The 16,042-nt window shown below is 38.9% G+C and overlaps 1 long non-coding RNA gene across 2 annotated transcripts in view; it reads right to left on the bottom strand.

Moving 5' to 3' along the window:
• Positions 1-8,418: 8,418 nt before the first annotated feature.
• LOC138812252 (uncharacterized) overlaps positions 8,419-16,042 on the bottom strand; it is a 53,832-nt gene continuing 46,208 nt past the window's right edge. For both annotated transcript variants that reach the window (XR_011367573.1, XR_011367574.1), the window contains 2 exons: positions 12,190-12,599; positions 8,419-12,067 (listed from right to left, as the gene is read on the bottom strand). This is a non-coding gene — a long non-coding RNA (uncharacterized lncRNA). The remainder of the gene's footprint in view (positions 12,068-12,189; positions 12,600-16,042) is intronic.

Below are 16,042 nucleotides of genomic sequence, written 5' to 3'. Positions count from 1 at the left end.
ATTAAGAATCTTCATATGCTCACAAGTTGCTAAGTAAGTCAAATTTGTGTCTCCTCTCTCAATTATTAAGATAATAATTTAATTCAATTCACTTATGTAGATATTTATGCCTCCTGAAGACATCTTTTTCCCATGACAGCTAAATAATAAATCAGTCTCTAATTTGTAAACTCTGACTAACACCTCCAACTAATTCAGAATGAACACGTATGGCTATTAACACATAGGGAAAAAAAGAAAAAAACAATTTTCAAAAACCACTTCACTGTGCAAAATAAAATCCTTTAGAAAATGACATCAAATTTAAAACTTTAAAAATTTTTAATAAAAATATTTAGAGTAAAAACTTCTACATTTGAGAAATCTCCCAAGTTTATAAAAAAAAAGTTATAGCCAAGTCTAAATTAAATAAATTAATTAGATTAACTCACTTCAAAAGTATAAAAGTTATTTACATTTTTCAGGGGAAAAAAATGTTTGGAGACATAGGTACATTTGAATGTTCTTTCTTCCCGAGATTTTTGATGATGCTAAATGTACAGATTTCCACAATCATATTTAAAAATAATAAAATCTATATTTAGATAGGCTAACCTCTTTTCATTTGAATGCTGCTGTTGACTGCAGTTGTTAATGATAAGGGTTAGTCTTGTAATCTCTTTAGTTCAGGAGGAGATATCTCACTATTCACTGAAGATTGCTTTGTCTGCATTTCCCTAATGATTCCACTCGTTTTTCAGTGATTTCCAGACTGAACAGCAAAAAAAAAAAAAAATGTACTACAAAAATATCAAAATCCATTTTTGTGTTATGAAACTATACAAAATAAACGTTGCTATTGATAAATATTTGACTGAATGCATTTGTGGCAGGAATTTAAAGTACTCCATGGAAACTGCATTGTGAAAGTCAATGAGGAAGAGGAAGAAAAAGAACTGTCCAGGAATTCAGCCATATCACCCTGGATCTGTGAAATTCCATCACCTTCTTTTATACATACCCACACAACCCATGGAAGATGAGAAAGTGGGATGTATGGTTGGTTCAGGATGGCACATGGCCATTCAGAAGTGCCTGCCACTCATTTCTAGGCACACAGCAGAACAAAGGAGAAAATAAAGAAACAGAGAAGCAAAGATGAGGGAACCCTGGCAACATCCCAGATAGCTTCCAACTTTCCTGAATCAAGCCATCCCTCCTTTCTCTTGCCATCTAGCTCCATGAGCCAGTTTTTTCAATTTGTTTTACATTAGGTTTCCTCCAACAAAGCAAACAAAACATAACAGAAGAGTTCTGCCTCACACTCTTTGTCTCTATTTAATTTAGTGAACAAAGAATGTGAACTCTACATAGGGAACTAGGTTTTGCATTTTGAAAAATAAATAAATAACCTCACTAAGCAATTACAGAGTTCTCCACTTCTGAAGCATCTAGAATCTGGCAAGCCATTCAGCAGTGCTGACATTTGGGTTGCTTTTCAACATGCATAGAGGAGTTTTCTCAGTGCATTAGGCCCTTCATTCAAGAATAAAATATAAAATTGAGAACAAAATAAAATAGAAAAAACCCATGCAAAGGGAAAGTCATGGAGTTGCATGGTATGTTGGAGAACAACAACGTGCTCTGTATTTTTTGAGGCATAAATAGAAGAGAATAGGACTGAGAATGAAGAAACATGAACCCAAATTCATAAAAAGACTGAATGCTATGCTTTGGTTGTTGAACCAATTGATCTAGGTCGAAGATTTCTAAAACTGGTTGGTGAGCAACCAGTTGGGGAGGGACCAGGTGATCCAGACAGATGGGGGACCAGCTACCCGATTTGTTGGGTTCTGTGCACAATGAAAATTCAAGGCCAGTTTTAAAGACTTCAGGATTTCGAGATCTCAACAGAAAACTATTATGCCACAGGTGACATATCGACAAGTTCAGTCCTGAATTCAGGCAGGAAAAATATACTGGAAATATCTAGTGTTTGTTTTTTATTTCATCTTATCCTAATTTTTATTTTTATGCATACCTTATGCACAATATATGCACAAGTATACAGTTCATACCAAAGAAATTACCAAAGGAATACATTAATCTGGACTGAGTGCTTAATATTTATAGTAAGAGAGGTCTCAGATGTTTCTTCTCATAAGGAATCTAAAACCAAACAATGACATGAAAGTAGAAGGGAGACTATTAGGGAGAAGGAAGAGAAGAGAGGTAAGACAGAGAATAAATATGATCAAAGCTTCTCATGTACATGTGTACAAAAATCATAATAAAACCCACTATTTTGTGCAATTAAAATACACTAATAAAAATAAAAGACCCACTTATCTTCCTGAAATTGAGCTCTCCTGGGCTGGGATATAAGGCGGATGGATAAGAATGTGAAAAAAAAAGACAAAAGAAGAAAAAAAGGGGATGCAGGGAAAGGAGAGTAAAGATGAGGTGCAGAGATAGTAGGAGATTCTGGTTCTCCCATTCACTGATGTCATAAGGCAAAAAATCCCCTTTTTAATTCAACAAACCAAAAACTGACAGTCTTTAAATATGACCAGTCAGTCATAACATCTGTGTAGAGGCTGGGATGGAGGTGGGGGAAGGGGAGGGGGATTAAGAGGCAAAAACAAGAATCTTAACTATTTCCACATTGCACTACTCAGATTATGTGTCCTGACCTGCTGGGCTAAACAGGATCCATGGTGAGTCAGAGCCAAGGCTGTTCTCCTCAAGGAAGCCAAAGCTGTATCAAGTTATACTGCCCCTTCCCTCATTTCTACTCTCCAGGGCATCTGTCTGGAATGAATTGACAATCGCTTTCCTAATGTCATCCTAGCTGTTTTTCTTGGTGGTGGTGTTCTCTTTTCTGAGACAGAGGTGTCATTATGTTGCCCAGGCTTGTCTTAAACTTAACAGCTCCCACTTCAGCCTCTAGAATAGCGGAGACTACGGGTATGTCCCACCACACCCAGCTTATTCAGTGTCTTTTTGTAAATGCTTAACATTTGGTCCTCCTTTTAGAAAGCAAGATACAATTAAGTGCATATCACTAAGTGAAAGAAGCTAATCTGAAAAGGCTGCAGATTATATGATTCCAACCATCTAACATTCTAGAAAAAAATGGAACCATGAAGGCAATAAAATGACCTGTGGTTCAGTGGAGAAAGAACGCATAGCACACAGGATTTTCAGAGCAGTGGAACTATTCTCTGTGATAGTGTAGTGGTGGATAAATTCATGGTGCTGTGTCCAATCCCAGAGAATAGAATATGTGATGCCAGAGTGAACTCCACTGCAAACTATAGACTTAGGATGATAATGATGGACTTGAGTTCATGGGTTATAGCAAATGAAGCACTACTATGGGGAAAATTGAGAGGCACCAGGGGTGCATGAAAATGCTCTTGCACTTTGTACTTGGTTATGCTGTGAACCTAAAACTGCCTTAAAAAATAAAGTTTAGCTGGCACCTGACTCACATCTGTAATCTTAGCTACTCAGGAGGCTGAGATCCAAGGATAAGGTTCAAAGCCAGCTCAGACAGGAAAATCTCCATGAGATCCTTATCTCTAATTCACCATTCAAAAATCAGAAGTGGAGCTGTGGCTCCAGGTGGTAGAGTACTAGCCTTGAGCAAAAGAGCCCAAAAAGAAAAGTAAAAGAATTAAAGTTTATTAATTTTAAAGCAACATATATCTATTGTAGAAAAGGTCAATGATTTCTAAAACTAATTTCAATCCCCCTCCCTTCTCAGAAAACCAATTAAAATATTTTAATATGTTTCCCTTTAGTATTTTTCTAAACCCAGACATATGTGTGCATATGTGCCTTTTTCCTGTTTTAAAAAATGGGAAGTATTAATATCAATATCCATTCTTTTTTTAATTAAACGTCAAAATGCCAAAAACACATCCAAGTGAATCTACATAGCCCTTGTCATGGGTCCTGTGCTTGTTTCCCTGGGCCTCCTTTCCACAGCCTCTGTGGGAATGAATGCAAGACAGGACATTTCCCAGTTTTGTGTAGTTCAGATTCTGGATGCAAATTAGACTCTAGCAATTCAGTGAAATGTGGAAGGTAAAATGGAGATAGAGGCTCCTTTCTTGCCATTTCTTAGGTAGTTTCCTGGCTAACAAGATCATGGGGACAGAAGCTTTCTTTGTGGCAGCCTTCCAGTGCCCATTTACCAGCATCCTCAGTGTTATGAAGCAGGTGACACTGTCTGTTGATTCTCCTACAGTGGGGAGGTAGCAGTGGGTTCATTCCTAGAATCCATTCAAAATCCTACATTTCCAGTTTGCCCACCAGCTTTGTCCCCTAAAATGTTTTAAATAATTTCTCATCACTACATCACACAATAACTAACATAATACAGTTCCTTTTTTAAAAAGTTTATTACAGAGTAATAATAGGCAATTCCCATCTCTGCCCATTTATATTTCAATGAAGAATCTTTCACAATTCATCTTGACTGTATATACAGCTACATCTTCATATATATTTGTTTTTCCACATAGGAGCTGTTGATCCACACATGGAAATGATCTTACGCTGCAAAACAGAATCTCACTACTCATTCCAACCTGAGTCTTACTCTTCCCTGAGCACATATCTTAAATGGTACAAGGAAATCTATCTTGTCACTTCTAATGGATGCACAATATTCCCATAATAGATCTGTAGCATGTTATTCAGCCCATTCAAAAATTTCCATACTGAACCCAACTGTATTGTTGGTGGGAATGTAAACTTGTTCAACCACTTTGGAAAGCAGTATGGAGGTTCTTCAAAAGACTACACATAGAGCTCCCCTATGATCCAGCAATCCTACTTTTAGGCATTTACCCAAATGATCACAAACAAGGCCATACTAAAGCTACCAGCACAACTGTGTTTATCACAGCATTATTCACCATAGATAAGATATGGAATCAACCCAGATGCCCCTCAGTAGATGAATGGATCAAGAAAATGTGACACACACACACACACACACACACACACACACACACACACACACACACACACACACAGAGTGGAATTCTATACCTCGATGAGAAAGAATGACACCACCCCATTTGTTAGGAAGTGCAAAGACTTGGAAAAAATTATGTTAAGTGAAGTAAGCCAAACCCAAAGAAACATAGGTCCTGTGGTTTCTCTTATCTGCAATGACTCATATATGTCTAGGACAAGCAGAAGATGTCAAAAGCTATGTACATATGACCATACAAGCTGATGCTAAGTGAAATGAACTTCAAGATAGGGACACAAGAGATTTTATCTTTCTTGCTGTTCTTTTTTAATGACTTCTAGTGTACTGTGTGATTTGTTTTGTTTCTTTGTATGTTCTTCCCCATGGTATAACCCCTGTTTTCACTGTATTTGATTCAGGTGTCCTGCATCTTGTATATACATTTTCCTAATTTGGGGAGGGGAAGGGAAATAACAAAATGCTGAAACAAGGATACAGCCTGACTCATTGTAACAATGAGATGTACAAGACATTATGTTGAAAACTAACTTTACAACATTGCCCGGGGGGGGGGGGGGGGTAGGAGATGGGGAAGTGGGGAGGGAAGATATGGTAGGGGAAAAGCAAAGGAGGGTATAACAATGCTAGATAGGAAATGGACTCACTACCTTGCTCATGTAACTGTAACCCCTCTGTACAGTATCTTTACAATAAAAAATAAAAATTAAAAAATTTCCCTAATGATGGACACACTTTTTTTCAAATGCTTGCAGTTAGTATACTATAATGTCCTCTTGCCTATTTTCTGGTAGACTTCTATCTTATTGCTATAGAATGAATTTTTATAAACAGAGTTACTGGGTCAAAAAACATGACCATACCAAAACTTTAATAAGCCTCTGCAAATGGACACACCCACCACAAATAAATGAAACCGTTTATTTCCCCATAATCTCATGATTATGGATATTAACATAAATAAGTTGTCTGCACAGCTGTCTTTGAATTGCATTCCTTAAATTATACATCAGATTTTGGAATTTTGGAATTGTCCTAGCACATGAACTTATGACATTTCTTTTCCTCTATTTTCTGTGTAAACAGAAGGAAGCTGAGATATGAGGATTGAGGTTCAAAGCTAGCCCAGGAAGAAACATCCATGAGACTCTGATCTCTAATAAACTACTCAGAAAAAACCAGAAGTGGCACTGGGCTCAAGTGGTAGAATGCTAGCCTTGAGCACAAAGAGGCTCAGGGACAGCACCCTGGCCCTAAAGTATATCTCTATGTATATACTTAAAAAGAAATGTACTCATTACCTGACTTATGTAACTGTAACTCCTCTGTACATCACCTTTACAATAAAAATTTTAAAACATAAAAATGAAATATATATACTTAAAATCTTTACTAGATATATGCTTAAGATGCTTACTCATAAGTCAGTCTTTTAACTGATTCTTTCTGTCTCCCTCCCTCAAACACACAGACTCCATGAAGTAAGAGAATAAATTAACCTATTTACCATTTTTACTTAAGTGAAAGTACTAGACAGTGGAATGAGACAAAAAGAATCTATTAGTCCAATCTAATATAAATAAATGGGTGGATAAATGAGAAGTAGAAAAGCTCTCTTTACAGTAGAGTGCTATTAATAAAATAGAAAGAGTGATGGGATTGGGAAATCAACGTTTGATAAACTATCATGATAATAATTAATCCAGCCACGAAACATTGATAAATGCTACAACTAGTGTGTGAAATTTGATGAGAAATGGTGCATTTACATAGTCTTTGGGCATCTTTTTAGCATTTATTATCTGCAAAGGGAAAAGAGTAACTTGTGGAAGAGAAAAGCAAATAAAACCATTGTGACCAAATAATCAAGAAATGGAATAAATAAAAATTATGTCCCTCTTCATGGAACACCATGAGAAAAACAGTCTCTGTGATGTTTCTGCCAAAAATTCATAACATAAATCTAAGAATGAGACTTCAAATAAACCAGAACTGAGGAATATTTGGTTGGTAACAAACAATGGCATGACAATTGTAAGAATGAAAGAAAGTGGAAAGAACATATGTTCAAGCATTCCTCTTTATAGAGACTGACATTTAGAATATTTAGCAGTTGAACAACTTAGAAACTGCTCTCTAGACCTCTCCAGAAACTACCAGATCCCCTGTACTGTCTGTCCTGTGCATTCTTAATGACCTTCAAACTTGCATTTCCCCATCTGCCTTATCCCCAGAAGGAGACACTTATCAAATGCAGCCCCTGTTCTTCTTTGTGGAGCAAGTGGGCACATACTTACACCAGGCCCTTGTGTGAGCTGAATGTAGGTCTCACAAATTTCAGCTCTAACCATTTCTCCCTCCTCAGCAACACACAAAGCATCTCTTAGCTGCTGCTGCCTTCTCTAAAATTAATTAATTCATCAAATATTTATTGAGGACATCTAAGAACCCATCGCATTCAAGAAACTGGGACTGCAGTAGAGAATAATGTCTCTGCTCTCATGGAATTTACAGTCTTTACAATCTTTAAAATTTACAGAATTTACAAAGAAACAGCAATAAAAAAAAATGCCTCAGATGATGATATTTGCTTAGAAAACAATAGCAGGTGAAGAAAATGACTGGGAAGGGCCTTCCTGGAGGGGGCTGAGCTGATCTGGAGAGTATGTGTAAAGCCAATAGTCACATAAGATCTGGAGAAAACACGGAAGAATGATGGCCAGGTCTGAGTTAGAGAAAGATCAAGCAGATTTAAAGGGACTTTAATTGAACTTTCAGGTGGCCAGGTCCTGTCCCTTCTGTGGTTTTGCTGCTTATTTTGAGCACCCAAAGCCTGTCCCACTGCAGGTATCTAATCTTGTATGTTTATGCTGATATGGGACTTGAAGACAGGACCCAGACCCTGACCCTTAACTTTGTAGTTCAAGGCTAGCCTGTTCTCACTTGAGCCACACTCCACTTCCATCTTTTTGGTGGTTAATTGGAAATAAAAGTCTCTCAGCCTTTCCTGCTCAGGCTGGTTTCAAACTCCAATCCTCAGCTCTCAGCTTCCTGAGTAGCTAGGATTACAGCATGAACCACCTGCACCCAACTCAATTCATATTTGTAAAAAAAATAACCAGAGGAACTGACAGAAGTGCTATACTTTAGAGAATCAATGAGAGACAGATGGGGAAAGAAAATAGAAAATAGGAAACCCAGGCTCTCCCTGGCAGAGTAAATGGATGGGAGTAAGCTTTTATTTTAACTTTTATTTTATTGTAAAGTTGCTGCACAGAGGGGTTACAGTTACATGAGTAAGGTAATGAGTACATTTCTTGTCGAACATTGTTACCCCCTCCTTTGTTTTTCTCCTACTATCCCTTCCTCCCCCCCCCATCTTTCCCCCCCATCAGAAGTTGTAAAGTTCATTTCCAACATAGTGTCTTGGAGTATCATTGTTGCAATAGGTCATCCCATGTTCTTGTTTCAGCATTTTGTTATTCCCCTTCCCCTTCCCAAATTAGATAAATGCATATGCAAGATGCGAGGTACCAAAATCAAATGCAGTGAAAACATGGGATATACCATAGAGGGAAGAACATACAAATGAAACCAAAAAAAATCACATGGTACATTAAAAACAACAATGGCCAAAAAAAACCCTCTTGTGTCCATATCTTGGGGTTCATTTGGTTTAGCATCATCTTATATGGTCATATATACATAGCTTTTGAGCTTTTCTGAACATCTGATAAGATGTTCAAATAAGGGAAGCCATGGGACCTATATTTCTTTGGGTTTGGCTTACTTCACTTAATATGATTTACCCAAATGATCACAAACAAGGCCATACTAAAGCTACCAGCACAACTATGTTTATCACAGCATTATTCACCATAGCTAAGATATGGAACCAACCCAGATGCCCCTCAGTAGATGAATGGATTAATAAAATGTGATTTTATATATATGCATATATATCATCATATACATATACATATATATATATAATGAAATTCTATGCTTCCATCAGAGAGAATGGCACTACCCCATTTGTTAAGAAATGGAAAGATTTAGGAGTAATCTTAAGGGCAGTGGGAAACTGTGGAGAAGGCTTGATCCGGTTGACATTGGGCCAGGTTAACCTCTTAATGGAAAGACAAAGCCTGTGTGGATGTGCTTATTCCGGGCTTTCCAACAAAAAAAAGGAGTCAGCTAGGAATGTAAGCTTTATGGTCACAGGTACCAAACTCTTGGCCCTCAGAGGATGGTCAACTACCATTGTGTCCACAACTTAGCTCATCCCTCCCATCTACCACCTTTTCTCCCAGTGAATATCAAGACACCAAGTTAACTTGGGCCACTGGGTGACACAAAAAGCCTCTTTCCTCCCACTTTTCCTCTGAAGGAGGGTCACATGCTGCTTCCTCTAATGCCCCATTTTCTTTCTAACTGTGGCTCCTGTGTTCTCTTAAAGAGAACCCCATTGCTGAGCTCTGAAAGCTGCACCCATTTACACCTGCTCCTCTCACCTCCTGCACAGCCAGTTGTAGGGTCAGCACAAGACAGAGCACTGTGATTTCCTTTTCCTCTCCATTTCCTGTCACCCTGTCTGTACAATAAAGCCTAACTTTTGAGTGGATTTCATCCTCCATGCATTTCTTTTCTTTTTGGGTTAAAACATGAGGCTTTATTCTTGTACTTTTTTCCTGAATAACGCATTATTATTGGTTTAATCACTATTTTTTCTTTTTTATTAATATATTTTTATTGTAAAGATACTGTACAGAGGGGTTACAGTTACATGAGTAAGATATTGAGTACATTTCCTATAGAACAGTTACCCCCTCCTTTGTTTTTCCCCTACCATCCCTTCCTTCTCCATCTCCCCAACATCCCCTTCCCACCACTCCCCCAAAGTTGAAAAGTTTGTTTTCAACATCATGTCTTGGATATCTCATTGGTACAATGGGTCAGGCTGTATCCTTGTTTCAGCATTTTGTTATTTCCCTTCCCTTCCCCCAATAGAAAAAAATGTATATACAAGATGCAGGGCATCTGAATCAAATACAGTGACAACAGAGGTTATCCCAGGGGCAAAGAACATACAAAAGAAACAAAAAAAATCACATAGAACATTAAAAGCAACAGCTACAAAGAAACAAAACCTCTTGTGTGCATTTCTGATGCTCTCAAAACATCAGTTTTCTGCCTGCTTATTGGAGCCTTCCATCTGCCTCTGAGCAAACCTGTTTCCTATAGCTACAGTGTCCTAAGTACAAGCATTCTGAATTTCCCCCTTAGACCTTTCATTTATGATGATTTCTATGATTTTTTTTCTCTAGAAGAACCTAATACATTCCTTATACAGCCTCTACCTTCTATGCCTCTTCCTTCCTTCCTCCCATCTTTCCTTCCTTCCTTCCTTCTGCCTATCATTTCTTTCTATCTTTCTTCCTTTTTGTGGTGTAAAGGTTTGAACCAGGACCTCAAACTTGTGAGACTGGCACAAGACCACTGAGCCATGCCTCTAGATTTGTTTTTTCCTGGTTGTTTTTATGATAAGGTCTCATTTAGTGCCAAGCTCATGCCTGTGAACCACAATCCACCTACTTTTTGGGCTTCCCATCAGCACTGGGACTCTATTGGACTTTTCTTCCCCAGGAGGACCTGGTACCACAGTCCTCCCCATCTCTGTCTTCCACATAGTTTAGGCTGACAGGTGCATACCACTGTGCCAAGCTATGGGTTGGAAGAGAACTGGAGAACTTTTCCAGCCCCAAATTCTCATCCACTCATGCACTGCCTCCCAAGTCACTAGAATTACACAAGAGCCACCAACACCAGTTATACTGGTGTTGTTTATTATTTCATTCCTTCACCATAGTGAGTCTGACTTAACAGCTCCTGTGTTGTTGACATTTCACAACCCTCATGTAGCTACTGTGATGTTACAAGGTACAGACCTAAGAAACTAAATTTGATCTGAGGATGTCTCTGTACTTGAGTCTTGGGTAACAAATTGCAACTGTGTTCCTAAATTCACTGACAGACTAACTTAGTATATATTTGTAACAAATAGCTGAGTCTCAGCCAGTCAAGGCAGCCAAGATTCAGTCAATCACAGGTGGCCAGCTGTTCAAGTTCAGATAAGGCAAATGTGGATTCATCACCAGATGAGCTCTGTACTTGCCTCTTCAATGTCCATAAATGCTATCTGGTCACCCTGCAGGCTATAATTCCTCTGAATGTGTTCTGGTTCTGAGGGCTAATTCAATTTAGATCCCATGGCTATAAACTATTGGACACTAGAGTTAGGATGCCATGCCAGTCCCAAGCCAGTCTGTAGAAGGGAGAAGCTTCTACAGCCTATCTGCTCTCCCAAAGAATCCAAGGGCTGGTATCACCTGCCATTTCTGTGTCACCGTCCCAGTACTCTGGGTCATTCCTTCAAGAGAGATCAGAACACAGAACTGTTTGGGGTGAGGTGGGGAGTATACATCGGAGAGTCAAAGACAATTGGCAGAAATTGGTAGAGGTGGAAGGTGTTGTGACGAACAATCAATTTCTATAGCTCAATGTCTAGCAGTTCTTAGTGTACCCAGAGTCCATCCATCAGCTCACTATGGTTCACAGAGTGCCTACATGTGGTCAAGTAGGCAGGAAGTGATGATGCATTCATGAGTAACCAAATCATACATGTTTACATTCCCAATGTCTCCCTCCCAAGACTGATTTGCATCGAAGCCTCCACCAGATGATTCCTGCTTCTGCCCAGGACTCTGCTTGTCCCCACAGAGTCTCTTCTTGGATTGTCGCTCACCAGGATCTTCCCATTAACCAAGAGTTCAGCCACCCCTGATGTGGTTGCTTGGCTTGCACAGGAGAACATCAGTGCAGGAGACTTCTTAGGAGGTTACACCCACAGAAATGCTGCCTCCTCATGTCTTTTCCTTGAAGAGCTATCTCATACCAGGAATGAGAGAAGGCTGTGTGGCTGGACCTGATGGGTATGCATGTGGTCACACCTGGCTCCTCCAGCTCCATTATAACAAAAGAGCCCTCTAACGGGGGAGCACAGAGGTCTTTTATTCAGATCTGTAGGGCAGAAAGCAGAAAGGGAAAAGGCCATCAGTTAAGCTGGTTAGGCCATAAAGATATATTCTCTTACCATGTCCCAAGATAGTGGATTAAAGAAAGCAATTTAGACACAGACTGACCTCTTCTCCAGATCACAACTCCTCACCCCAGCTGGCTCTTTTCCCTAAGCAGGCTTGGCACTGGCCCAGGTGCAATGATACCGCAGGACAAGGTCTCAGCTACCATCTGCAGCGAGGCCTGTCTGGAAAAAGTGCTGAGGAAGCTGATGAAAATCAGAAACACAGGAAGGTCCATGTTCTGAGCCTGGGAAAGGCCAAGTTTTTGCCCTGCTGGGTGCTGTTTGTGTGTACAGAATTTGAATTATCCTCTTGCAAAAAGCATCAGTTGCTGAGATTCTGGGTTTGAATATCCGAGATCACCTCTGTCTCCTGTCTGCTCCACCTTGACCTTAAAAATGTGCCGTAGTCAGTGTGTCTCAGCTGGTAAATGATTTTCCAAAATTGTCCCCTTGGAACCATGAATCAAAGCACTAAGAGCAAAGAGAGCAAGATAAATCACAAAATGAGAGATCAATATGGGTTATTTATTAGAAACTCCACGAGGCTGGCTGATATTCCAACAGCTCTGTGTGGCATTGCCTGGTAAATTAGGATACTCATATCCCAGGAAATGATGTAAATTTTAGGGGGTGGGAACTCTGAGCACAAAGATAGCCATTTAGCATTGCTTAGTATACTGAAAAATTAGAAAAGTGTTATGCTTAACAGAATTAAATACATCTACACCCCCTAAATAGAATGGCAAGTTGTTTAAAATGTTAGTTATTAACTTATGCTGCCACATGTAAAAATGTTTTGGATTAGAAAAGAAAAATAAATAAAACATTTGTATAGTCACTATATTGAAAAGAAGCAACTTTTTAGGGAAAAAAAGACCATTATGCCCCTCAAATTCTTATTATAGTAATGGAATTGTGTATAATTTTCCCCATTATTTCCACAATATGGATGTATTACATCTAAAACAAAGATGTGTGTGTGTGTGTGTGTGTGTGTGTGTGTGTGTGTGTGTGTGTGTGTGTGTGTGTGTGTGTGTGTGTAATTAAGAAGCAAGGAAAGGAAAAATCAGTGGTCCTCGAAGCTCCAAAAGTTACTGTTCATTTTATGAACAGGACACCCAGTCTTACCGGCTATTTGGCTTTATGCCCAGAGTAGGTATAACAGCACAATATCAGTTAGGTAACATCCTTAAGTGAGAGATGTATTTAGGTGCAACATACCTTGCAATATACAAACTCTCATGTCAAACCTTATAATTTCAACTTCAAGTGTGAGCCTTAGTCATCATGGTCTAATGAGTTTTCCCATTGATATTCATAAGAAATTGATGATAGGAATTGACTAAAAGAATCAACTCAGACTCAACTAAACATCAAGAAAAGAGCACTATTACACACGATAGCACATTTCCAGAATGGTTTGAAATTTTTTCCCTCATGATGTTTACATAAATTTTCTTTTAAATTATCCTTCCCCAAATTTGTAACACTCAGTTTTTAAATATATGACTGGCTCTAATAGCTTTATTATTCTAACCATTAGTCCAGTGAAAGATCTATGCATAATTTAAATAAAGAACCTGACCAGTAAAAATATTGGAGGGGCTGGGAAGGTGGCTCAGTGGTAGAGTACTTGCCTTGCATGCATGAGGCCCTGGGTTCGATTCCTCAGCACCACATAAGCAGAAAATGCCAGAAGTGGCTCTGTGGCTCAAGTGCCAGAGTATTAGCCTTGAGCTGAAGAGCTGAGGGACAGTGCCCGGGCCCAGAGTTCAGGCCCCACAACTGGCAAAAATATATGAGAGAGAGAGTGTGTGTGTGTGTGTGTGTGTGTGTACAAAGAAAAAAGAAGGTGTTTTCCCAATACTCAAATTGCCTACTTGTTGACACCTGTGCTTCCTAATCAAGCTGAGAACACAGACACCAAAATGATAGATGGACATAGAAATTTAATTAACCTCATGAAGCCCACTACAATATTAAAGCCACCATCCTAATTGATATTCTGAACAAGCTGAGAGAGGTTTCTCTGTGAACCAGTTTTTGGTCCATTCTTGGTACCAACAACCTGCCAACAGCACTCGCTGCTCACATTGTATCACAGAGCAATGGCTATAATGCATCAGCTTACCATGAGATCTTACACTTCCCTCAGACAGGTTGCATGCCGGTCCTCTCCCAGCTTCCTCCTACAGCTTGCAATAATAAATAATAAATAATAAAATACTCATGGAGCTCAGCCCTTGTGTGCTTCTTGCTACTTGGGTTTCCTTCTGATTTAAAGACCAGCCAAACATCTCCAGATTACAAAGATCCAAACAACAATCATGGGGGGAAAAATAAAGAAAAACACTGTAAGACAGGAGGAATTTTTTTTCTTATCACAGAGGAGTTCTATTGGATAAACAACATGCTAAATACGGGGCTGTCACTTTATTTAATCCCAGAGAAGTTACAACTCTAGTCTACAGTGCTGAAACTATAAATTTAATGTGTGCTCCCAATCCAAATCAAAACCATTCTAACAGAAAGAAAGGAGGATACATGGGGTATATCAGTCAGAAACAACCACATGGACTGTCTGGGATGACAGCTGTGACCTCTAAAGTTACTCCTCAACCTAGAGTAGTAGGACCCCTTTCTTCACAACCAGAAACCTGGCTGCACACTGTATTCACCTCCATTGACATTCCTCACAAAAAAAAACCTAAAAATAGAACTAGCATGTGATCCAGCTATTAGCAATGTATCTGTAGAAGTGTTAGGCAGTATGCTGTAGAAACACCTGCACACCCATGTTTATGGAACCACTATTCACAATGGCCAAACCATGGACTCAGACTAGATGCCCAACAATTAATGAATAAAGAAAATGTGGTTAAGTATACAGTGAACTATTGCTGAGCCATAAAGGAGAATCAAATTATGTTATTGGGGGAAAAATGGATGAAATTATAGATTATCATGTTGAGCAAGAAAAGCCAAGCTCCAACAAAATGTCATGTCAAAACCAGCTTTACAATGTCGGTGGGGGGGGGAGGGGGGTATAATTGGGTGGGGGGAGGGGGGAGGCTGGGAAGGGAGGTGAAGGGTAAACAAAGGAGGAGGCTGCAATGCTTGGTAAAAAATGTATGCATTATCCTGCCCATGTAATTGTAGCCCCTCTGTACAGTATGTTCTCAAATAAAATAAAATAATATTAAAAAAAAAAAAGAAAAAGAAAAGCCAAGCTCCAAAACACAGATATTAGCCAGGCATTTTTGGCTCACACCTTCTATAATCTTAGATACTCAGGAGGTTGAGATCTGAGTATCCCAGTTCTAAGCCAGCCCAGGCAACAGAGCCAGTGAGACTCATCACCAATTAAATTACTCAGAAAAAGCTGAAAGTGGTACTGTGGTAGAGCACTAGCCTTGAGCAAAAAGATGTTCAGGGATAGGACCGAGGTCCCAAGTTCAAGCCCCAGGACTGACAAAAAGAAAAAGAAAAATAACAGATATTAAATGTTTTTATTTATATGCAGAACTTATATATTAGTACATGATATAAAAAAAGAAAGTAGAAGAAGAAAAACCAGTGGAGGGTAGAGGGAAAGAAAAGATGATGGAGTAAATAAGACCAAAGTACATTATATGAAAATAATATGATATCCACTAAAAAACTTTTAAAATTGGAAGGGAAGGAGAAAAGGAACTACCATGGAATAACAGAGGAGTGAATAGATCAAATACATTATATACATGCATGAAAACACCATAATAAAATCCCTTGTACAATTATGAAACACTAATAAAAATAAATATATGAAGTTAGATACATTAAAAAAATAGAATACAGCATAGTGATCAGGTAAAACCTGTGCCACTGGGGTTTCTAAAGCTCCTCAGGTGACTCTAATTAGCACCTGAAATTGA

Source organism: Dipodomys merriami, unplaced genomic scaffold, assembly GCF_024711535.1.
Source record: "Dipodomys merriami isolate MVZ:Mamm:240054 unplaced genomic scaffold, mDipMer1.0.p SCAF_56, whole genome shotgun sequence".
NCBI classification, from domain to species: domain Eukaryota; kingdom Metazoa; phylum Chordata; class Mammalia; order Rodentia; family Heteromyidae; genus Dipodomys; species Dipodomys merriami.
Note: the sequence above shows the minus strand (reverse complement) of the source record. Positions and strands in the feature narration are given on the sequence as shown.